The sequence below is a fragment of the Culex pipiens genome, chromosome 1 (genome assembly GCF_016801865.2).
Source record: "Culex pipiens pallens isolate TS chromosome 1, TS_CPP_V2, whole genome shotgun sequence".
Taxonomy (NCBI): domain Eukaryota; kingdom Metazoa; phylum Arthropoda; class Insecta; order Diptera; family Culicidae; genus Culex; species Culex pipiens.
In genome coordinates, this window is record NC_068937.1 from 38,022,111 (window position 1) to 38,047,172 (window position 25,062).

Below are 25,062 nucleotides of genomic sequence, written 5' to 3' on the forward strand. Positions count from 1 at the left end.
TCACCTTACTGAGAAAAGGCTATAAAATCACTCGAATAATGGACTTTTAATTTTATTTTTAGAAAGGTTCTGATATGACCTTTCTTGTTGATTAAGAATTTTCAAGATCTGACTTACCTATCTAAAATTGCAAGCAGTTTAAAAAATGCTCAGAATTTACATAACCTTAATCTATTTCCCCACGGCGGTGTATGTACATTCCTGACAAAAAGTCTGTAGGCAGTCTGTTGTTTTACTCATCACTTATTTTATTGTGAAGGCAGACAAAAATCAAAATACGAGCGCAACCTGTCAAAGCCTGTTGCGCCACAGGCTGATGTACACGCTTACGACAAACCACTCAATTTTTGTACGGCGCAATAGATTGTTCGCGCAACAGAAGAGATGCGCACTTCGGTTTGCTGGTGCGCGGATAATAATTAGGACCTATTTGGTGCTGCGATCACGTTAGGGGTGATGGTTAGGGGGGTTGGAATCACTCTACAAATGAGAGGAAGGCACCAACCACCCAAAGGTGGATTAAGTAACGTTTTTTTCTTTAAAACTATATCAGCTACTTCAGTGATGGTACATTTAACAAGAAAAACTATGACTATTAAAGTCACCCCGGAATTTAAACTAAGAATTTTTAACGTAACTATTTTTCTAAACACTTTTAAAAAAACTTGTTTTCCTAAATAGTGCATGGACTTTGTGTGGCCTACCCCAGTACATGTTTTAAAAATAATAATCTTGAGAAAAACCTTGCCTGTTGGAAAATATTCCAAAAACAAATTGAAATCCTATCAAAGTCACCCCGGTTTACGGTATTTTATCAAAGCGATGTATAGTCACCATTTCTATTGATGATTCAGTATATTTTCAATATTTTTGGAACATCGTGATTTTTTCATAAACTGGTAAATCCTTAAAAAATAACCATGTTTTTCTTTTGCTTAAAAGTAGCCTATTTTGGTTCTTTTAAACGTTCAATCAAGGATCTCGGCGAGGGTCAAAGATCGACAATTCACCGAAGAACGACAACACAACAGTACGAGTGAAACTTTCTTACGTTTAGCATAATTTAATATAGGTTATCAAATCTACTGTGTAATTTTAAGAAACGCCAAATAAGCAATATTTGATTTAAAAAAACAAATCATTATAATTTTTAAATTTGGATTTTTCTTGATACCTAATTCAAAAAAAAAATCACGAAGAAGGCAAAAAAATATTTTTTTTCAAAATCTTTTACATAAAGTATTATAACATACATAATTTGTTGTTAAAGTTATTCTACTGCTAGTAAATTAGAAATAACAATGAGTTTTGAGAATATATGTTTTCTAAAGTATGTTGTCCATTTCCGATTTTTGGTCCCAGGATTAACATTTGTCAAAACTTACAAGTGCATTATTTGATTGAAACCACAAAATGGTAGTTTTGTACTAGTGCTGAAAAGTACAACCCATTTCAATGACAGAAAAAGTAAGTAGAAATGCTAAAACCTTAATAAGTTCTATTCTAAATAGTTCCCAAACGATTGCACATCGTTTTTGAATGCGACATTTAAATTTTTAATTTTAATTTAAAAATGCCGTATTTTGAGCTTAGTACACAGAAAAAAAAATCATGGTAATATTACATCTGGGAAGGGGTACATCTTTTATGTCAGAAAAAAATTGTAACTTTACCTCTGAAAATATGTAATTTTACCACTATTCTGGTGTAATGTCGCTTTTTCAGTCTAAATTGAGGTAAAATTACATCATAAAAGAGGTAATATTCAGCCTTCCAAAATTACACCTTTCAAATTTACACAATTTTTTACTGTGTACAAAGCGATGGAAATTGTTTAATCCCTGCACTGAAATAAAAAAAAGTATTAAATTCCTAAATTCTAGGAATTTTGGCTCCTTTCCTTATTTAGTAATTGGGTTTTTTGGATTACTTAATAAGAAAAGGAGGCAAAATCCCAAGAACTTAGCAATTTGGTACTTTTTTTTAATTTCACTGTGTAAGGAAATTTTGGGAAAAAAAAAATAATTTTTACAAAATATCGAAATCGTGGGCAAAAACATTTTGAACTTATTTTTTGATTCAAAATCGAATTTGAAATCAACAAATAATTTACGTAATTTTTCAATAAAATGCACCGTTTTCAAGTTTTATCTACCTTTATTTTGATTTTTTTGTATGTAAATAACGATTTTTTGCTTCGAAAATTTCGAAAAATTTCCTATGAAGTTGTCTAGAAAATATTTTCGTATGAAACAAAAGAAATTGTGAGAATTTCTGATGCGATTGCAATAAACATATTTTAAAAATGTCAAGCCCTACTTTTCGCAAGGTCTTGAACAACTTAATACAGTCCATTTTTTAGATTTTCGATTATCGAATCATGAGCAAAAAATGTGTTTTAGTTTTTTTTTATTGTCTTGCTTTTAACATCAAATTCGAGTTCTGACCACATCTTGGATTAAAAAATTAACAGCAATAAAAAATGAAGCAAATAACAGAATGTTGATCTGATTTTCCAAAGATTCGAATATCTGAAGTGAGTTTTTTCCAAGGCCTTCGAATAATCGAGTTTGCACTGTATTGATCCTTTTGAAATGTTAAAAGAGAAACGCTCGATTTTCAAAACATTGACTTTTTGCTAAGTTTTTGTGAGTTCAATGTTTTTTCTCGAACTGTGTCATGTGATAAAACAGCTTTTCTCACAAACTTAAAACTAAAACGGTTTCCGAGCGAAGTGATAAGATTTTGTAAACACCATTACACTAATGTTTTCATGCTGAATACTTAGTGTCAACAACGTAATGAGTTACTTATCGCAAAATGCAATGCTATGGTGATTTGAAATTCCATTTAGCATGGAACACTGAATATTTTGAAAGTTATTGTTATTGCGCTTTTTAACCCGAGCTTTTATTATAAAATTTGATCTTAAAAATGATTTAACCCCCGTCAGCATCCATACGGGAAAAAAAATAAGTTCTTAAATTCGCAAACAAGCGTTCATGAAATTCGGAACCACGAATTTGAACCCTTTGTTCGTAGTTCCGAATTTCAAGAACGCTTGTTCACGATTCTGGGAACTGATTTTTCTCCGTGTAGGTTGGCTTGTTATGTTTTAAACTTTAAAACAGATTTAGTTTATAAATAGTTCGTCCAATTAAACTGAAAACCAACATCATTCTGCTTGAACGTCAGCTTCTCCGTCCCTTTGTCTCACTAAAGCCACCTTTTCACAAAACCTGACCTACGCCAACGCCATGTTCAAGAGTTGTCCATCTGGCCCCGAAACCTTGCTCACTTCCTGTCCTGGAATCCCTGTTGCATCAACATGCTAATAGAGTTATCCACGCTCGGTTACCACCACTAGCACCATCAGCACCAGCATGCCATACATATTAATTCAATACGAAGTCTAACGAAGGGTCCTCTCCGCCCAAATCATCGCCGGGAAACTTTCATTACTTGGCGTTCCATCATCCCGTCACCCGAGGCCGGAGCCGGACCTCTTTTCGGGTCGCAATAATAGAGATCCCTTGAAACACCTAACCTCACCTTTGTTACGTAACCACATGCAAATTTCAAGACAGTACGGGGTCTTATCTCCGAACCGCACACTCACTCACCCCATTACAATCACATTCAGCAGGTATTTGTGTACGTGTGTTTGTGCTTGAAGACAATTAACAAGTACTACGGTTTTTAAGTTTCGTTGTTGGATTTGTGTTTTGACACAATCGACTTTACAATTTTGTAGACTATTTGAATTGGAGACTCAACAGATTTTCAGAATTGAAAGGTGTGGAGACTTTTTAGATTTCCAGACAATCAAGATTTTTAGACTTAAAATATCATGGATTTCAAATTTTGGTATGATTTCACATTTGGAGACTTTGTAGAATTGGAGACTTTATAGATTTATGAAATTTAAAGTTGTTGAGACTTTTTTGATTTCTAGTAATTCGAGATTAGGAGAGTTTAAATATCAAAGAATTCCAGATAAGTTTATTAGATATTGGATAAACTCACGTTTGTTGACTTTGTCGATTTTGATCCTTAATATAAATTTGTGGAGACATTTGTAGACTTTCAAATTTATGAGCATTTTCAGATAGAAAAATTATAGGTTTCGAGACTTTCAAAACTTGACAATTCTGCCAACAGAGCACCACACCAACAGCCTGGCTTTGAGTAGTGGCTTCAACCTACATTCCCCACTTTGCCAGTAGAGAGGTCTACTGACCAAAAGTGTTCTTCTCTGGTACCACTTCCTGCTGCTGCTGCTACTACTCCATCGGACTCCAGGTTTTCGGTGGATCAAAGTGATTAGAATGCAAATAAATGGGAAATTGCTGAACTCGACAGGTTCTCTCCCCGGCTAGTGTTTCCCGGAACAACTCCTCCTGACTTGGCGAGCTCCGCAAATAGGACTAGCAGTTGCTGCCTGGAGGGCAGTGTAAATAGTAAATTATTGTAATATATTACTGCGGTCGAACAAGAAACCCAGGCACATTTAGTATGCAGGTTGGAGGTGGGATGCTGCAGTATTGCTTTGAAATTAAATTTGTAGACTTTCAAGATTTGTTGAATTTTGAGTTTGATTGAAAATGTACGGAATATGATGCCTTCCATGACGACTTAAGCTTTCGAACAATATTGTTTAAGATAAAGCCATTCCAAACTAAAAATAAAACTTGATATAAATATTGTAGACATCTTAATTTAAAAAAATGGTTGCTTTGGAGACTTTAGCGATTTTGAGTGGAGACATACGGTCCTGATGTGACGGTCCAAAATATGAGCACTCTAGGTCAACGGGAAGTGGGGCAAATCGGGACACAAAATTTGAAGGTTCAAAAACGTCAAAAATCTTAAAAAGGCTATAACTTAGGCAAAATTCGATAAAATTTCAAAATTCAAAATGCATCTAAAAGGGCTTGAAAAATGCAGCAAAATGCAGGGTAGAGCATCTCAATTGGTTATTTCTAAAGGGAGTTATTGGCATTTTAGTGAAAAAATAGCATAATTTTCAAACTCAAATAAAAAAGTGTTCCATCCAGATATCAACTCGGTTCGACCTGCAGCTTGTAGGGGACATCTGGGACTACCATCTGAGACTGAGAACGCTTTGGGTAAGGCAGTTGAACATATTAAATAGACACTTTAACTTTTAGTGAATTTTTTGGCTGGAAATTTTTGCTCGGGAGACCCCTTAGATCCCATTTTCTGGTGATAATTTTATCATATTCGTGTTCCTGAGACAATTTCACAATAGAAACATGCATAAAAATGTTTATTTTGATCCATTTTAACCCTTTAATAAATAAAAGTTCATAAAAATTAAAAAGCTGCTTTTTTCTGGTGTCATCTAGTATCCTTGGAAACGAACCTGATTTTCAATAAATGTGAATCGATGATTTTTTTTTTAACTTTTGTTTTTTAAAGGGTTAAAATGGATGAAAATAAACATTTTTATACATGTTTCTATTGTGAAATTGTCTCAGGAACACGAATATGATAAAATTATCATCAAAAAATGGGATCTAAGGGGTCCCCCGAGCAAAAATTTACAACCAAAAAATCACTAAAAGTAAAAGTGTCTATTTAATATGTTCAACTGCCTTACCCAAAGCGTTCTCAGTCTCAGATGGTAGTCCCAGATGTCCCCTACAAGCTGCAGGTCGAACCGAGTTGATATCTGGATGGAACACTTTTTTATTTGAGTTTGAAAATTATGCTATTTTTTCACTAAAATGCCAATAACTCCCTTTAGAAATAACCAATTGAGATGCTCTACCCTGCATTTTGCTGCATTTTTCAAACCCTTTTAGATGCATTTTGAATTTTGAAATTTTATTGAATTTTGCCTAAGTTATAGCCTTTTCAAGATTTTTGACGTTTTTGAACCTTCAAATTTTGTGTCCCGATTTGCCCCACTTCCCGTTGACCTAGAGTGCTCATATTTTGGCGAGATGCTAGTTTTATATGTACAAACAACCCCTGAAAATTTCAGACAGATTGGTGAGGTCGATGCGAGATGGGTATGCTTTGCTCGTGGACTCGCTCTTAACGGTATTTTTAGACTCTTCGAAAATTGGAGACTTTCAAATTTGAGACATTCAATGAAAGAAGACTTTCTATAATAAGGCACTTCCAGTAATTATGCTTTCTGTTTATCAAGACTCTTCAGTTTATGAAGATTTTCAGTATTTTTAAACTGTCAATATTTGGAGACTTTCTGTGATTCGGTACTTTCAGTATATTCAAACTATCTGTACTTAAAGATTTTCTATACTTTGAAGACATCCAGTTTTGGAGACTTTAAGTATTTGGAGAATTTTTGTAAAATTTCATTTTTTTTCAAAAAATTTCATTTTGTAAAATTTCTGTAAATGAAGTTTCCATTTGTTTTGGAAGACTGCTAGTTTTTGGAGACTTTTAGTATTTGCAGACATTCAGCATTTTGAGACTTTCTGAATTTTGAGAGTTTCTGTACTTGTTGTCTTTCTGTACTATGAAGACTTTTAGTTTGTGGAGACTTAAGTATTTGGATACTTTTAGTATTTGGAGGCTTTTTTTTGAAATTTGAGGCTTTCTCTGCTTGGAGACGGCATTATGAGCCTTCCAGTATTTGAAGACCTTTAGTATTAGTATAAGGGTCCCGCCCGTATGGATCAATCGGACCGCGCACTGGACTCACAATCCAGAGGTCGCCGGTTCGAATCCCGCGGCGGGCGCTCTAAAATTCTTTGTTTAAATATGGGTATTCGGCGCCGTCGCTCCGTGCCATACTTTCATACACTTAGGAGCCCAGGGCGGCGAAGTCCTTGTAGATAAAAAGGAAGACACTAGTGGTTGGTACTAGCAATGGTGGCCGACAGCTAAACAGTCATTTTCGTTTTTTTAGTATTAAAAATCTTACAGTATTTGGAGACTTTCTATATTTTGAGACTTTCTGTACTTGGCGATTTTCTATACTTTGAAGACATCCAGTTTTGTAGACTTTTGAGGATTATTTTGAGACTTTTTGTACTTGGAGAATTTTTGTATTTGGAGACTTTCTGTACTTTAAAGACTCGCAGTTTGTGGAGACTTTAAATATATGGAGACTTTTAGTATTTGGAGACATTTTGTATTTAGAGAATTTCTGTACATGAATTCTCCATTTGTTTTGGAAGACTGCTAGTTTAAGGAGACTTTTAGTATTTGAGGACTTTCAGCATTTGGAGACTTTCTTTGCATGTAGTCTTTCTGTATTATGAAGACTTTCAGGTTGTGGAGAATTAAGTACATGGAGACTTTTAGTATAAGAAGACTATTAGTATTTGGAGACTTCCCATATTTGGAGAAATTTTCTGTTTAGAGAATTTCGGTATATGCAGTCTCCATTTGTTTTGGAAGGCTGATAATTTTGGAGACTTTTAACATTTGGAGACTTTCTGTATTTTGAGACATTCCGTTCTTTTAGTCTTTCTGTACTATGAAGACTTTCAGTTTGTGGAGACTTAAGTACATGGAGACTTTGAGTATTTGGAGACATCCAGTATTTGGAGACTATCTGTAACTGGGCACTTTCAGTACTTTGACTTTCTGTTTTTCAAGACTCTGCAGTGTTTGTAGACTTTCAGTTTTTTGTGACTGTCAATATTTTGAGACATTAATTGTCTGGAGACTTTTTGCAATATAGTGGCTTTATTTTAAGGTAACTTTCAGTATTGAGAAATTTACTATATTTGGAGACACTTTGCATTATAGACTTTCGGTTTCGGAAACATTCGGTATTAGTAGACTTCCAGTGTTTAGAGATTTTTAGTATTTGGAAACTTTTAGTATTTGAAGACATTTTGTATTCAAAGATTTTCTGTACATGGAGTATCCATGTGTTTTTAAAGACTACTAGTTTTGGAGACTTTTTTGTGTTTAGAGACTTACATTATTTGGAGACTTTCTGTATTTGGAGACATTATGTAAAAGGAGAATTCTTGTTTTCGGAGATTTTTTTTGTTTTCAGAAGACTACCAGTTTTTGGAGACTTGTAGTAATTAGATACTTTAGGTATGTGGAGACATTATTTTTCAAAATTTGTTGGAGTTGGGCACTTTTAATACTTGGAGACATACTGTATTAAAATATTGTCTGTATTTAGAGACTTCCTATGTTCAGTGACTTTTTGGTATTTGGAGACTTAGGATTTGGAGACTGTCAGTATTCGAAGACTTTTTTATTTGAGAATTGACATTTTCAATATTCTTGATCAACAATCATCTATGATTTAATGAAACTTTCACGATTTGAGGACGTTCCACCATATTAAGAGGCAACAACTTTTAAATCAAACTATCTCTCACCATAGCTATTTGGCGTTCTTGGCTTGTAGCTTTCCTTCAAGCATCTGCACTAGTTCAACTTTCCGGTTGGAATGTCTAGCAATCCTCGGGTGAAATTCCAAATCCAACCACGTACATACCCCAACATACCGCACATTTCACACGCCGAAATTAATCACAATCGCAAATATCTTGACAAACACCGACGGGACCGACGATTCATTACAACTAATTGGCTTTACATATCGCGCGCGCCACTAAACCAATTTCCGTCAAGAACAATCCTCGAAAATTGATTAATCCTTGTCACTCGTTCACACCTGTACCTGTAATGATTGCTGCTACAACAAAGACAGCAGTGATGGTGTATAGTTCTTGCTCGAAAGATTATTAATTTCTCCGGTGACGTGTGCCCGACCGAATATCAACAAGCTCATTAGTTTCGAGGCAGCTGAAATAACCGGTGCCGGAGGTTTTCATTCAGCTCGTGTGTGAGCGTCGGCAAGTTATGAATGAATTACTGCGGAACCCCCCGTTCCTCCTCATTGCCGAAGGTTTGCCGTATAATCCGGTTTTTGAGGTATTACAAATTACCATCCTGGCAGCGGAACGGGGCTCGGGTAAGAACCGGGATCGGTAGCAGCTAATTCAAGCTGCTTTGAAGGTGGTGCTGCTAACCCTTGGTTGAGGGTGTTGGATTTTTTTTTTAAATGTTTGGAGACTTTTAATGCGTCTTATATATGAAAACTTAAAAATATTGTAAATTCATGACAGATTTATTACATTTTCAGAGCTTCAATATTCATAGACTTTTGACAATTGAAGGTTTTTTTAAGACTTCTAAGATAAGAAGGTATTGAGGACTTGGAAATTTCCAAAATTGGTAGACTTTCAATGTTTGATATCTTTTATGATTTGTAGACTATCATGCCTTAGCAGCTTTCCAAATTTGTCGACTTGGAAGTTTTGTAGACTTTTGAGATTGTAGACAATGAAGATTTGGAGACTTTTTTAGCTCGAAATATTGAAGATCTGAATGTTTTTAAAATGTAAAATTTAAATATGTGAAAACCAATGTAGACTTAAGAAAAACAAAGTAATAAGATTTGGGAGACTTTTTTATAAAGATACTTTCATGACTTGGCAGCTTTCCAAATTTGTTGGCTACAATGATTTGTAGACTTATAAATTACGAGGATTATTTGTTTTGTAGACATTGAAGACTGGGAGACTTTTTGAAAATGTCGATATTTTAGATTTTTCTAAACGTGTAGACTTCAAATATTTGAAAACCAATGTAGACTTCCTAAATGCAGACTTGTAAGATTTGAATGACTTTTTTATAAAGATTTGGAGACTTTCATGACTTGGCAGCGTTCCAATTTTGTTGACTTGGATGTTTTGTAAACTTTCAAGATTGTTAGAATAAATTAATTTATAGACATTCAAGATTTAAAGACTTATTCAAGCTCAAAATATTGAGGATCTGAAAACCTTTAACTTGTAAAATTTTAATTTGTGAAAACCAATGTAGACTTAATAAATGCATAGTTATAATATTTGGAAGACATTCATGACTTGGCAGCTTCCCAAATTTGTTGGCTACGATGATTTGTAGACTTACAAGATTACGAGAATTAATTGTTTTGTAGATATTGAAGACTTGGAGATTTTTTTAAAATGTCGATATTTTAGATTTTGTTAAACGCGTAGACTTTAAATATGTGAAAATCATTATAGACTTCCTAAATATGCAGACTTCAAAGATTTGGGAGACTTTTTTTAAACAATTTGGAGACTTTCATGACTTTGAAGCTTTCCAAACTGGTTGACTTCGGAGATTTGTAGACTTTCAAAATATTGAGAACTAATTGGTTTGTAGACATTAAAGATTTGGAAACTTTTAGAAACTTTCGATATTTTTTAATTGAAGATTTTCAAGATGTGTACTTTAAGAATTAAAATTTTTGTTAGTGTTGTAGACTTCAATTTTCTAATCAGATTTAAGCACTTCAAGGGTTATTCCCCAGCAACGTTCACGTATGATTCCCCACGTGCTCAACACGTCCCACGAGGTCGGGAAGGCAGCGTGATGTGCGTCGGTAATAAGGCAGAAATTTTGATTATGTCGAGCGGGAGACGCTCGTGCATGCAAAGATTTGAGCCAGCCAAGAAGGCTGGGTTGGTGTGACCGAGTTCTTAAGAAATGTCGGGATCGAATTTCAAAGGATCGATATTTTGGAGAGCTTTGCCGAAATCTGGCTTTATGACTCGGCTGGTTGCTTCTAAAGGAGTTGCTCAGAAGGCTTCAAGCAGCACGTTTTGAGAAATTTTCAAGCTTGGGTAGTTCCTGAATTCCGTTTACAATTACATGTTGGAAATATGCAACAAAATCAACAAAATCAACAAAATCAACAAAATCAACATAATCAACAAATGAATAGAATCAACAAAATCAACAAAATCAACAATCAACAAAATCAACAAAATCAACAAAATCAACAAAATCAACAAAACCAACTTAGTCAACCAAATAAACAAAATGAATAGAATCAACAAAATCAACAAAATCAACAAAATGAATAGATTTTTTTGATTTGTTGATTGAAAATCAACAAAATCAACAAAATCAACAAAATCAACAAAATCAACAAAATTAACAGAGTCGAGAACAGTCGAGAACAGAACACTGATGAAGTCTGCAAGTAGTAGACGAAATACGTATCTGTCAAGATATTAAAAATATATAGCGGAATTAAAAGGAACAACTCGTCTCTTTGTATTCACAGTAATGCATTCTGCTAAAACGCTCAACCAAACCACAAAATTAACAAAATCAACAAAATCAACAAAATCAACAATCAACAAAATCAACAAAATCAACAAAATCAACAAAATCAACAAAATCAACAAAACCAACTTAGTCAACCAAATAAACAAAATGAATAGAATCAACAAAATCAACAAAATCAACAAAATGAATAGATTTTTTTGATTTGTTGATTGAAAATCAACAAAATCAACAAAATCAACAAAATCAACAAAATCAACAAAATTAACAGAGTCGAGAACAGTCGAGAACAGAACACTGATGAAGTCTGCAAGTAGTAGACGAAATACGTATCTGTCAAGATATTAAAAATATATAGCGGAATTAAAAGGAACAACTCGTCTCTTTGTATTCACAGTAATGCATTCTGCTAAAACGCTCAACCAAACCACAAAATCAACAAAATCAAAATAATCAACAAAATCAACAATATCAACAAAATCAACAATTGAGTTGTTTAGTTGGTGTGTCGATTATGTTGATTTTGTTGATTTTGTTGTTTTTGTAGATCTTGTTGAGTTGTTGAGTTTTTGAGTTGTTGAGTTGTTGAGTTGTTGAGTTGTTGAGTTGTTGAGTTGTTGAGTTGTTGAGTCGTTGAGTTGTTGATTTTTTAGTTGCAGATTTTCTAATAAATGAAAAGTTTGAACAAGGTAATTTACGACCACCCCTTCATCTGTGCTGCCACTTCTTCAGAAGGCAAAAAACTGCCTTTTTAAGCACATTCCCAAGGTGTGCGGCTCGTCGATCTCACTGATGTGATACCGGCAAAAGGTGGAGGACTTTTTTTGTTATGTAAACAATTTTCCGCCCAAAAAGAGCCAGGTACACCGGATGAGAGGTAGAACTCTTGAAGGTTGTTTTCCTTTTTCGTTTGGCAACACGGTATCGCGTGTTTGTTGATAATTTCGGTGGGGCATCAAATTGAATTTATTTGGAATCGATTTGTGCTGTTGATGTTTGGTGAAAATTTTACATAACGAGCGAATGGGCTGGCGAGGTTCAAGGCTACGTCAAAATGATGTAATCGTAATTTCATGCCACTTTCTAACCTTTGTTACACATCTCCTATCTCATTACAGGTACGAAACTGGAAGTAAACATCAAATAACGACACTCGGAAGAAGGCAAACCGGGGGCTCTTTCTTCGTATAAATAAGGCACTTCCAGGTAGATAACCTACATCCATTATTCAATTTGAAGAAAACCCTCAAATGGAGAGCAAGTCAACCTAACTTTATTTTTCTTCGAGAATAAACAGCTTCCCGCATGCATCTTAATTAAATGCAAAAACAAAAAAGAAGAAAAACAACAGAAAACGTGCCTGTGTTGGCAAAACAGAGTCACACATACACAAATACAATCACACACAATGACAACGAGATAAAGGCACACACACACATACAACTTGGAAGAAAAGGGTGAATCTTGCACGAAGCCGAAGCAACTCAACCGTGAAAACTCCGCTCTCTGTTCGACGAGAAAAGCAGAGGATTTTCTTTTCTTTAGTTTCGTTTGGGTGGCTTTTCCAAAGAAATCCAATATAGTTGTATGTGTCGTTATAATACTGTGTCGCTGAAATTTGTTGGACACTGTGAAAAATAAACCTTTGAATTTCCACTTTCAAGTGGTTTTTACTACATTTGTTTTAAAACATGTAAAATTACATGACATTCACGTAAATTTACAACCCAACTTTTTACAGTGTTCCCCACTTTTTGAGCCTCCACACTGCACCACACTCTTATTGTGTCGGAGAGTTTGTTATCTTCCACTCGCCGCCGCATACAGACAAATTCTCGAGCAGTGCAGACAAAGCGTACCCCAAACGTGACATAGTTGGCGGCTGGTGGCGGAGCAGGGCAAAAACTTTTGCTTTTCTCCTCCGATTTGCCAATTGTGTTGTGGAAAACTATGCCAAGAGGCAACAAACCAAAGAGAAAGAAAGTAAAAAAGAAAGATGTGACATTACTTGTAAAGTAGCACAGTAGTGGCAGCAGCAAGATGGTATTGCACAGAAAAAGTTAAATCAATCTGACAGTAATATGCAAGGGGAATGATGGAGGAAAAATATTAACAAAGTTTGGTCAAGTTGAAATTGAATGAAAGATTGAATTTGGAAAAGAGAAGAATTGGATAATAATGCGAATATATTTGAAAAGTATTGAAACAAAACAAAAATACAAGACAACATTAATACAAAAAAAAAAACAAAAATACAAAAATACAAAAATAAAAAAAATACAAAAATACAAAAATACAAAAATATAAAAATACAAAAATACAAAAATACAAAAATACAAAAATACAAAAATACAAAAATACAAAAATACAAAAATACAAAAATACAAAAATACAAAAATACAAAATACAAAAATACAAAAATACAAAAATACAAAAATACACAAAATACACAAAATACAAAAAATACACAAAATACACAAAATACACAAAATACACAAAATACACAAAATACACAAAATACACAAAATACACAAAATACACAAAATACACAAAATACACAAAATACACAAAATACACAAAATACACAAAATACACAAAATACACAAAATACACAAAATACACAAAATACACAAAATACACAAAATACACAAAATACACAAAATACACAAAATACACAAAATACACAAAATACACAAAATACACAAAATACACAAAATACACAAAATACACAAAATACACAAAATACACAAAATACACAAAAAACACAAAATACACAAAATACACAAAATACACAAAATACACAAAATACACAAAATACACAAAATACACAAAATACACAAAATACACAAAATACACAAAATACACAAAATACACAAAATACACAAAATATACGAAATACACAAAATACACAAAATACACAAAATACACAAAATACACAAAATACACAAAATACACAAAATACACAAAATACACAATATACACAAAAAACACAAAACACATAAAATACACAAAATACACAACATTATAATAAAAATTAATTTCATAAAATACTTAACAATTTCAACCAAAAATTCAGCTGTATCACCAATTTGAAGTCAACTAGTTTGAACTCCACTTCGTCTCTAAACAACCACGAATATCACTTAGTTTGACTACCAAAATCAGTTACTAGGACTTCACGTAGCGACAATCAAGCCCCTCCGAAACACCCATCAATTCACATCATTAAGTGGAGTGTGTTCACCTCACCAAAGTATTCAATTTGTAGCCAAAACCGCGCCCTTCCAAAATAGTGCCGTAATTGGTCCTCTCGCGAAACACAAGCAAAAACTTATTTTATTATGAAGCCGCGCGGTTTGCTGTTTGCGTCGCATCGTGTGTTGCCTACTTTCGGGGAGGGGTGCACGTGATGGATCCTTCCCCTTTCCCCCCAGGTGTGTGGTTGACCAGATCAAAGGGTACGAATTTCATTACGGAAGCCACACACGCACAAAATGTTCGGTTGACTTGGTGTGGCTTAAATTAACGTTGTGACGTAAGTGACAGTTTGAGACATGTTTTACCAAAATGGCGTTTAAGTCACTTGGCGAAATTTGCAAGTTGTTATTTAACACGCACGTGCGACTCATTTGAACAGATTGCACTTTACGGTGGTCATTTTTGGGTCAACTTAATCACTGTGCTGATTTTTGAGGTTCGCCACTTCTTTTTCGGGTCCCGGCGGTTGATTCGATATCAGTCACAGTACAGTTGAACTCCGCTGGTTTGACACCTTTTGGCTTGTAACTTGTTGATCAGAATTGCCACTCTTGTTTGTCAAACTATCGAGGTTTCACTGTAGCGGTTTTTCGCCTACATTTCTCAGTTCCGCACTGGAAAACGCCCGGTGCTTCAACAAGTTCGGCTTATCCAGTAATCCCTTCATGATGAATCTGTTATCTAAGAGCTGGAGAGCATGGTTTTGGATTGGCCGCACAAACCACAGCCACTGTTCGTCGTCGTCGAAAGCCAAAATCGGTTCGTGGCGCTCGAAGACCGCAAAGTCTGGCTGCGGTGGTGCTGCTAGATTGATGGAACATCAGTCTCCCTCCAGTGCAGAACATGTTCGTAGGCAAACCGCAGAACATGGCGCTATCTGGGGTGCCGTTCGTGATAGCCACAAATCACTATCGCACTGCAGAGCACGATGACAGATCGGCTGCTGGGTTGCGACGAATGGTCGATGTTTGAATTTTCCTAGGACGTATATAGGATATATTGCCAAGACGAACATTCTTGGAATACGTTTCGCAAGACGCAAACTTGCTAAAGGTTCAATGATTTCTTAGCATTCCTGATCAGGCTCTTCCAGAGTAACCACACGGAGAAAAAAGAGTTCCCAAAATCGTGAACAAGCGTTCATGATTTTGAAAAACGTACCATGGCATTTGAATACTTTGATCGACGTTCCCATTTTCATGAACACTTGTTCACGATTTTGGGAACTCTTTTTTCTCCGTGCAGACCTACAACATTTTGCATCTTTCTAGAGAATTATCACTGAATTGCTGCACCATCTTCTTCTTTATGAATTTTGAAAGACTTCAACCTGTTCTGGTTGTTTCCGGTGAATTTTCTACAAGAATCCATTATCTGAAACTGAAAATTGGAACTAAGAACGGTCTTCCGTGGCAGATGAGACTACCCAGAATTTCACGCCCAGATCTCACGTTACAAAATCCAGTCCAGTTTGTTCAAAATGCAAAACATTGTCGAAAAATATTACTTTACGATATAAGTGCTGAAAAGTTTGACTTTTCAGCATCCAAATGAGTGCCATAATGAACATTTCAACACTTTTATTTTGGTGATGATTAGTAGGCCAATTTGCCACTATTAAATGACAGAAAAAGCTGGTATTTTCACAATTGCAAAAAAAGTAAACGTAAAAATACAAGCAATCAACAGCTGCTTTTTTTTTTTGAATAAAATTTGTGAATCATACAATAATGTTCAAAGTAAACCTCATTTAATTGGTTTATCTGTACATTTTGGAGCTTTTGAAACTAGTGTGACGGATTGTTAAAAAATGTGTATTAGGGTGGTCCAAAACCCCTCCCTCCAATCGCTTAAAGTTTGTATGGGAAAAATCGTCAAAATGTATGGAGAAAAGCAACTGTTTTACTTTTTTACTGTGGAAGGCGCCATAGTTATCCGATTCTTACCATTTCTCAAATGTAGAACCTTCATTAAATTTAGAACAACTTTCCCGAAGGCACCATATTTTCAGGATTTTTTCCCGCGAAGTTATTAGCGCCCAATACTGACCATTTTTGCGCGGCCAGCTGTAAGGGGCTACCTAACAACGATGTTTATTTCCAATTCGTACACGCACGTGCTCTCTCTCAGGTTCAAACTCTCTCACGAGCTTGCTCGCTTGCCTGCCTGCCTGTTAACCTACAAGCGCGCTCGCTATTTCTCTGCTTGGACTTTTGTCGTCGTCGTCGTTTTCGTTTGCTATCTGCTGCGCTGCGTTTCTGGCATGTTTATTATAATTTTCAAGATATATTTCGATATTTATTTCGAGATATAAAATTAAATGTAATATGTGATTAACAATAGATATTATATAATCAGAGCGTGTGTGAGAGAATACAAATTTCGATAAATTTGTTACTCCATGAATTGCCATCTGTTATTATTGAGTAAATTTTTAAATAGGGATATTGTAATTAAAATTTATTTCTAGTTTTTTTCAATGGTATCATACCAAACTCAAGACTGGGATTTTAACTATTCAAAAAAAATATAACACTTTTTGCCTTTCTTACTAAAGAAAGGTATAGGGTTTGCTTTTGGCTCCGACTCCAAATCAAGCTTAGTCTCGAATCGTTTTTTTAACTTAGTCAAATATAGATTTCAGGAAGAACAATTAATCGATTATGGGAACTGTTTTTTCCACTTTTGTATACTATCAAACAAGCTTAAAAAGAAAACATTGGAAGTTTTTTCGTAGCCCTACACAGCAAAAAATCCGATGGTAAAATCACATGCAAAAGCATGCACATCACCTTCGTCAAAAAAGACACTTAATATTACACACTGCATGTACAATTTTTCTACACACAAAAAAAAAAAGTTGCAATCGACGGGATTCAAACCCAGCACCAACAGTAAGGACTGGCGCCTTAGCCCGCTCGGCCATCAGACCGATGAAGAATGGAAAGGATAAACGCATATATGAGCTTGACATTTCGGTCAAGTAGGTTTCCCATACTGATGGGCTACATATTTCAGGGTGTAATATTACATAGAATTTCATAAAATAATGCAAAATTTATTTTACATTCAGGCCTTTTACACGCAGCTGGAATACTACTTTATTAGCTGTGTATGATCACGATTATTTTTCATTCCATACAAAATATTTTAATCTGCCGAAAATATAACAAACTTCCTTACAACAAATTGCGGTATATTTTGCCTTTGACGATTATAAGAAGTTGTCAGATTCCGAAACATCAAAAAAGTGCAACGATGTCTAAAAGAAAAGCCTCAAAAATAGAGATTGTTGAGCTAGCTAGTTTTATATCTGGAATCAAATTGTCTTTGAATGGACAAGCAGTTGGTCGGATGATATTTAGAATTAAAAAAAACAAAATTTGTATTACCTGAAAAACCTAAAAAAAATCTCTAATGAGCATATACGAACAACTGCTTGTAATGATTGGAAAAACGAACAAACCCCCTTTTCAGTGCACTTTTTTTTAAATTTTGACATGATCTAAGAATTTATATGCTAAATATATCTCAAAACAAACCTGCTATTTTAGTTGAAAATTATAATAAACATGCCAGAAACGCAGCGCAGCGGATAGCAAACGAAAACGACGACGACGACAAAAGTCCAAGCAGAGAAACAGCGCGCGCTTGTAGGTAAACAGGCAGGCAGGCAAGCGAGCAAGCTTGTGAGAGAGTTTGATCCTGAGAGAGAGAGCACGTGCGTGTGCGGATTGGAATTAAACATCGTTGTCAACTGGCCACGCAAAAAGGGTCAGTTTTGGGCGCGAATAGCTTCGCGGGAAAAAATCCTAAAAATATGGTGTCTTTAGGAAAGTTGTTTTAAATTTAATGAAGGTTCTACATTTGAGAAATGGTAATAATCGGATAACTATGGCGCCTTCCACAGGTAAAAAAGTAAAAAAAGTGCTTTTCTCCATACATTTTGACGATTTTTCCCATACAAACTTTAAGCGATTGGAGGGAGGGGTTCCCGTGGTCAGAATGAGCTCAAATTTAGAATTTAGCCTAGTGATGGGTCAATCTTTGATTTCAAGGGGTAGCCCCCAAAAAAAGCCCGGATTTGGACCACCCTAATGTGTATCTTGAGAAGGTAATAGATTACGACAAACGCACTTTTTCGTGTTTGACAGTTTGCCAGATAATGTCACGTTCCCCGGAAAACCATTCCCCAGAATGAACCATTTCCCAGAAAAGTTTCTTTCGCGAAAAATATTAAGAATTGAGTCGCTCAGAAAATTCAAAGAATTTTGTTTTTACAATATCTTAGAAAACATGAACGTGGGTCTCGTGGCGCAGGGGTAGCGGCTTCGGCTGCCGATCCCGATGATGCTATGAGACGCGGGTTCGATTCCCGCCTTATCCACTGAGCTTCTATCGGATGGTGAAGTAAAACGTCGGTCCCGGTTTCTCCTGTCTCGTCAGAGGCGCTGGAGCAGAAATCCCACGTTAGAGGAAGGCCATGCCCCGGGGGGCGTAGTGCCAATAGTTTCGTTTTTAGAAAACATGAAATTGGTTAAATTAATTTTATCCTTTCCAAGAAATTTTCCCTTCTTTTCGACAACAATTTGGCCTATGATTCGTTCTATTCTTGTAAGAAATTTTCGCTTCTTTTTCAGTCATGTTTAATTTGTTATAGGAATTCCGAATAAATTGTAGTTTCTTTTTGTTTATTTTTTGTTTTGTTGTGAATACCATTTTTTTTTTCATTTTGCATAGCTGAAACATTTTTGCTAAAATTAAAATATAAATACTAAATCAAATTGGAAATTTTGAAAATTTTAAATTTTTTAAATTTTTGAGATTTTTTAAAAATTTTGGGAATTTTAGGAATTTTATTTTTTTTTTAATTTTGGAAATTTTGAAAAGTTTGGAAATTTTGGAAATTTTGGAAATTTGGAAATTTTGGAAATTTAGACAAAAAACCAAATATATGTAGGCTGATATTTTTGCAAACGAACAAAGCAGCCAAACTATTAAACTGTCAAAAGCACGAGTTTGTTTGTCATAGTCTTATACCTCCTTGAGGACGGAGTTTTCTGTTGGAATTTTAGAATAAAAATTATGCTCTACCAAACATATCAAAACTTTATGTTTTTTTTCTTGAAAATAATAATTATTTTGCAAAGCAGATAGATAGATAATTGAAAATATTTATCAAAATCAAAGAAACCGCAAGAAAAGAGCTTTTTTCCTTTTATTTATTTATTATGGTGTTGTAATGGTGTTGAAAATAATAAGTTTTATCGAGTTTTCTAGAACAAAGTATTACTTTTATTATTTTGTTGGGTATATAATCGATTCATAATAACTGTGAAAGATGAACTTTTGACACTTTAAACAAAAATGAGTGTGCTTGGATTGCTAGAAAACCGCAACACTGACATAATTAATAAAAACTATAAATAGCCAAAAACAATTCTGTTCCCGGGTACATGTGTGTGTAAATACACACAAGTCACACACACACATCGAAACAGCAGTTACATGCCATAATTACAGCCCAATTTAGAGGGGGGAAACGAGAAATGCACCAATTGCAGCCGTGTGTGCCAGTGCTGCCAGCTGGGAATAAAGTACTTTTGCGGGCTTGTGCCGGCTGGAAGCTATGGCCAGTACAAAGTAGTCGTCGGTAATTATGCAGTTTCGGCGGGATGTTAATCCTGTGGGTGGGTTTTGCCATCCTTTTCCCAGCCCCTCTTTTCCCCCTTTTAATGATTTAACTTACTCGTTGGCTCGGAATGAACATACATCTGCAGAGCACGTTATCCTGGGGGGATTTTTCTAATGGAATACTCAGTGTTGCCAGATTGCGATGAAATGATGAAGTTTTTTATTTCCTTTCTGGAGGTAATTAGAGTTGTGGGAATGGATTTGAAATCGTTGCATGATTTGCTATTTTGACAGTTGAAATTTAAATATGATGAAACTTTCCAACGATTAGCTCCAACAAGTCCAGTCCAATCTCACTTTTGCTCCCATTTCAAACGGTTTATTTTCCAAACAAACGATTCGCAAATGTGATTCTATTCAAATCCGCATTGATATTCATGTTATTCAAATTGGATTTGTCTACTTTTCTACATCTCTCTATCATACCACCACCGGACCACCAAACCACAAACTCGGAATGAAATTCATTGCATATTTTGCCGTTCATTACAGCGAAACATCACTTTTGCAGCATATGCGTCACTCTCTTGTGTTCTTTTTCCGCCGATTCATCGATTTGGCCCGGTTAGCCAAAACAAACCGGTCCATTGTTTACTAATTGCCCGGCGCTGCCACTAACGGTTGAAAGCCGCCCGGATTGCAAAACCAACCAAGTCACATCTCCGATCGTCGTCGCGATCTGCTGGCATCGAAAAAACATCGACGACTTGGCGTTCTGCTCTACTAAGTGAACAAGCAAGGGACTAGATTGTTCCGGAGTGAAACCCTCAAAGAGCCAGGATTCCAGCTTGATTTTTTTTTAAATCCAAATATTTTCGACCTTTGAGCTCTTGGGTTCCACTTCAACGAATCATCTCTGCGGTTAATTTCAGGCAGTAGGCCTGGCTGGTTTAAAGTTTGTGATCATTCAAAGCCTTCTCAAAAGATCGGCTGCGCAAAGTTTAGTTGAGTTGAGATTAGAGCTCGTAGGCTCCCAAATTCCTTAAGGCTCTTGAAGCCCTTGTGGTCTCTAAGGCTCTTGGGGCTCATCGAAACTTGGGCTCTTTAACCTGTGGGGTTTTGGAGTTTTTTAAACTTTTGGAGCTCTTGGTATTTTAGCACTTGAACTCTTGTGCTTCGTGAACTCTTGCGCTTCGGGCTTCTCCAATTTTGGGCACTTGGCACGTGGAGGTCTTTAACTCTCAAAGCTCGTGAAGCTCGTGGTGCTTTTGGAGCGCCCTTGTCAGTCTTTGAGCTCTTCGGCTCTTGAACTCGTGAGCTCTAGGGAGCTCTCGACCTATCAGGTGCTTAAACTCTTGAGCTCTTCGTGCTTTAGGTTCTATTTGCTCTTGGACTCTCTAACCTCTTGAGACACTTGGAGTACGTGGTCTTGTACTCTTGAGTTCTTGAGGCTCATAGACACTTGGACTTTTTAGGCTCTTTTTTCTTGTGGGGTCTCTAAGCTTGGGTTTCATGAAGTTCTTGGGATCTCGAAGCTCATGAGACATTTGGAGCTCTGGCGCTCTTGTAGATTTTGGTCATTAGTTTGTAGACTCCGGCTTTTGGGAATCACAGACTCTTGGATTTTTTTTGATTTATTGGACTCCTTGGGTTCTCAAAACTCTTGAAACACTAGGAGCTCTTACAGCTCTTCGGGCTCTTGAAGCTCTAGATCTCTTTTGAGCCCTTTAATTTTGCTTTGTTCTTGGGACTCTGTGACTTTTTGACTCTTTGCGTTCATTGAGCTCTTACGATCTCGAAATCAAATGCTCCAAGAGCCACAGAGCTCCAAGAGTTTCTTGGAGCTCTGTGGCTCTTGGAGCATTTGATCATGAGCTCATAAGTACATGGACTCTTGAGCTTTTGGAGCTCTTAAACTCTTAAACCACAGAGTAAGACAGAGTTCGCACTGCCTCTTGATTTTTGGTTCAACTTGGTGGTACATCGCAGGTACATCGCACGCCTGCTACCAGCAAACCTTATGGAGCCAAGAAATTAAATGGCATTTCTTCGGACTGGTCACTCTGGGTTACTCTGTGCTTAAACCCTTTGGAATCATTGGGCTCCTTGAGCTCTTTTAGCTCTTCACGGCTCTTTTAGCTCTTCACAGCTCTTTTAGCTCTTCACAGCTTTTAGAGCTCTTTAAGGCTCTTGGACTCTTTGGACTCATTGGGCTTTTGTGGTTTTTGGATCCTTGTAGACATTGGACTCTTGAAATTCTCTCACTCTTGCAAAGTTTTGTTTCTTTGGAATTGTTGTGCACCTTAAACTCTTTCGGCTCTTGAGGCTCTTAAGACTCTGAAATTCTTGAACTATTAGGCCTCAGAGCTCTCCAGCCTCTTGGGCTCATGAGGCTCTTGAAATTATTTCACTCTTTAATTGCTGGGCTCTTGAGGCTCTCAAAACCTTTCGAGTTCTGAGCACATGGAACTAATTTTAGAAATTTTAAGAACCTTGAATTTTTGGCGCTTTTGAGATCATAATCTATTGGGACTTAAGAGACTGTTAAACAATGATACATGGACTCTAAGACTTGTTGGGCTCCTTGTGCTCTTTTGCCTCTTTGACTCTTGGACCCTTTGGGCTCTTGAGGCTCTTGAGACCCTTGAACTCTTGGATTTTTTGGGCTCTTTGAGCTCCTTGGGCTCCTTGAGTTCCTTTTGCTCCTTGGGCTCTGTTCGGCTCTTGGACACATTGGATTCTTGGGGTTCTTGAAACTCTTAAACAGTTGTAGTTTAGAGCTCTTGTATTTTTGGACTTTTGGTTTTTTGGGCTCATGAGGCTTTTGAGGCTCTTAGGACTCTTGAGGCTCTTAAGGCTCTTAGGACTCTTGAGGCTCTTAAGGCTCTCAACACCTTTCGAGTTCTAAACTCATGGAACTAATTTTTGAAATTTTAAGAATCTTGATTTTTTGGGACTTTTGAGCTCATAATCTTATGGGAATTTAGAGACTGTTAAACAATAATACTTGGACTGTGAGACTTGTTGGGCTCCTTGGGCTCTTTTGCCTCTTTGACACATGGGCTCTTGAGGCTCTTGGGACTCTTAAGACTCTTGGACTCTTAAACTTATGGGCTCTCAGAGCTCTTTGGACTCTTGGACTCTTCAGATTGTTTCACTCTCTGATTGATGAGCTTTTGGAGCTCTTTATAGATCTCTCGAATCCTGAGCTCATACATTTTGTCGGTATTTAGGATTTTTGTAAGCTCTAGCGGACCTTCGAGGCTCTTGAACAATTTTGATTTTTTTTTGAGAATATTGAACTCTTCAGACTTGACAGTGGCGTTGCAACTCTTTAACATTTGTACTTTTGTGCTCTTTAAATATGTTGAGCTCTTAGAGCTCCTTGGGCTCCTTGAACTCCATTTGCTCCTTGGGTTCTCTTTGGCTCTTGGACAAATTGGATTCTTGAGGCTCTTGAAATTCTTAAACTGTTGTACTTTAGAGCTCTTGTATGTTTGGACTCTTGGATTTGTTTGGGCCTTTCTGTGCTCTTTTGTCTCTTGAGGCTCTCGAAGCTCTTAATACTATTTCACCCTTGGACTGTTATGCGTTTGGTGATCTTAAGACACTTGAAGTCTTGAGCTCTTGAATTTTTATTTGTGCTCGAGGCTCTTGGTAATTTTCAGAAATTTTTGAAAATCTGGCTCCACGAGTCTCATGAGCTTTAATAAGTTTTTGGGTATCTGCAGGCTCTTTCCTGTGTATGCACAGTTCTTGAAATTTTAGGAATTTTTTGAGAATTTTGAATTCTTGGGACTCTTGAGACTCTTGAACAATTACACTTTAAAGCTCTCGATTTTTTTTTATTCTTGAGGTTCTTGCTTTTTTCAAGCTCATTGGGCTCTTTTTGCTCTTTGGCTCTTAGACTCTTTGGGCTTATGAGCTCTTAAGAACTTTTGAGATCTGAACTCTTGAAATTATTCAGTGTTCTGTAGGATCTTCGATGATCTTGATAATTTTCTGAAATTACAGAAAATTTTAAATTTTTGAAATCTTGGGTTCCTCGGGCTCTTGGGCTCATGTGTTCATGAGGCCCTTGAGCTTTTGAGCACTTGAGACTCTTGGACTCTCGGATACTTTGGACTACAGGATCTTAAGACTTTTCTCTACTCTTGGACTCTTGGACTTTTGGTATCTTGAACTCTTCAATTCTGTGGGCTATTTGGCTCTTGGAATTCATAGACTCATAGGAACTTGAGCTCTTAAGGCTCTTGAAATTGATTTGTTAGAGATTCATGAACTGCAGTATGACTAAGGTTATTCGTTATTTCTGGTAGTCAAATAGTCAATTTGGCACATGAAGGTTCCTCCTCCACTTTTCCCACCACTCTGGAAGCTCATTAAAATTTCAATTAGTTAATTAACTTGGCTAGTATTTTCCCACCTCACACACGTCGTCCTCGCGACTTAAAAACCGGAATCCAATTATCGACTTCGTCATCGCGTAAATCACCCCAGGGAGATTTTCCGCCCTTTCCCCCAGAACTAAACCAAACCAGGTCGACTCGCTCACTAGGTCGTCGTGGGAGGAGTGTTAATCCAAGAGACCCTGCGCCGGTATTAAATTCCTTAATCATTGCCACTCTCGTTAATGGCTAGAGCGATCGTAAAACTAATATTTTCTCATTTATTAAGCCTAGCGACGGCGACGACGACAACCAAGATGGGAAAGGAAGCGCAGCTTCCCCAGAGGGGATATCACTCGTCACAACGCGATAATGATGATGTCGCGAGTGGTGACGCGTTGACACGCGGAAGATGACGTTAGAGATTGTTGCGAGGGAAAATTGTTACGCAATCTGGGTGGGAAAAGGTGGAGGAAAATGATGACAGTGAAGAAGACAAGTTCCTTAAAAATGTCAAAATGAATAACTTGTTGTAACTTTAAACTTGAAATATATGTGACTTGAAATTTACAGAAAGAGAAAAGAGACTTGGATTAAACTTGAACTTTGGACTCTGGAATTGGACATTGGACATTGGACATTGGACATTGGACATTGGACATTGGAC

At 36.3% G+C, this 25,062-nt stretch overlaps 1 protein-coding gene across 8 annotated transcripts in view; it reads left to right on the forward strand.

The window, feature by feature from the left end:
• LOC120423869 (fasciclin-1) overlaps positions 1-25,062 on the forward strand; it is a 634,253-nt gene that overhangs the window by 26,986 nt on the left and 582,205 nt on the right. The gene's annotated exons all lie outside the window — the stretch shown is intronic.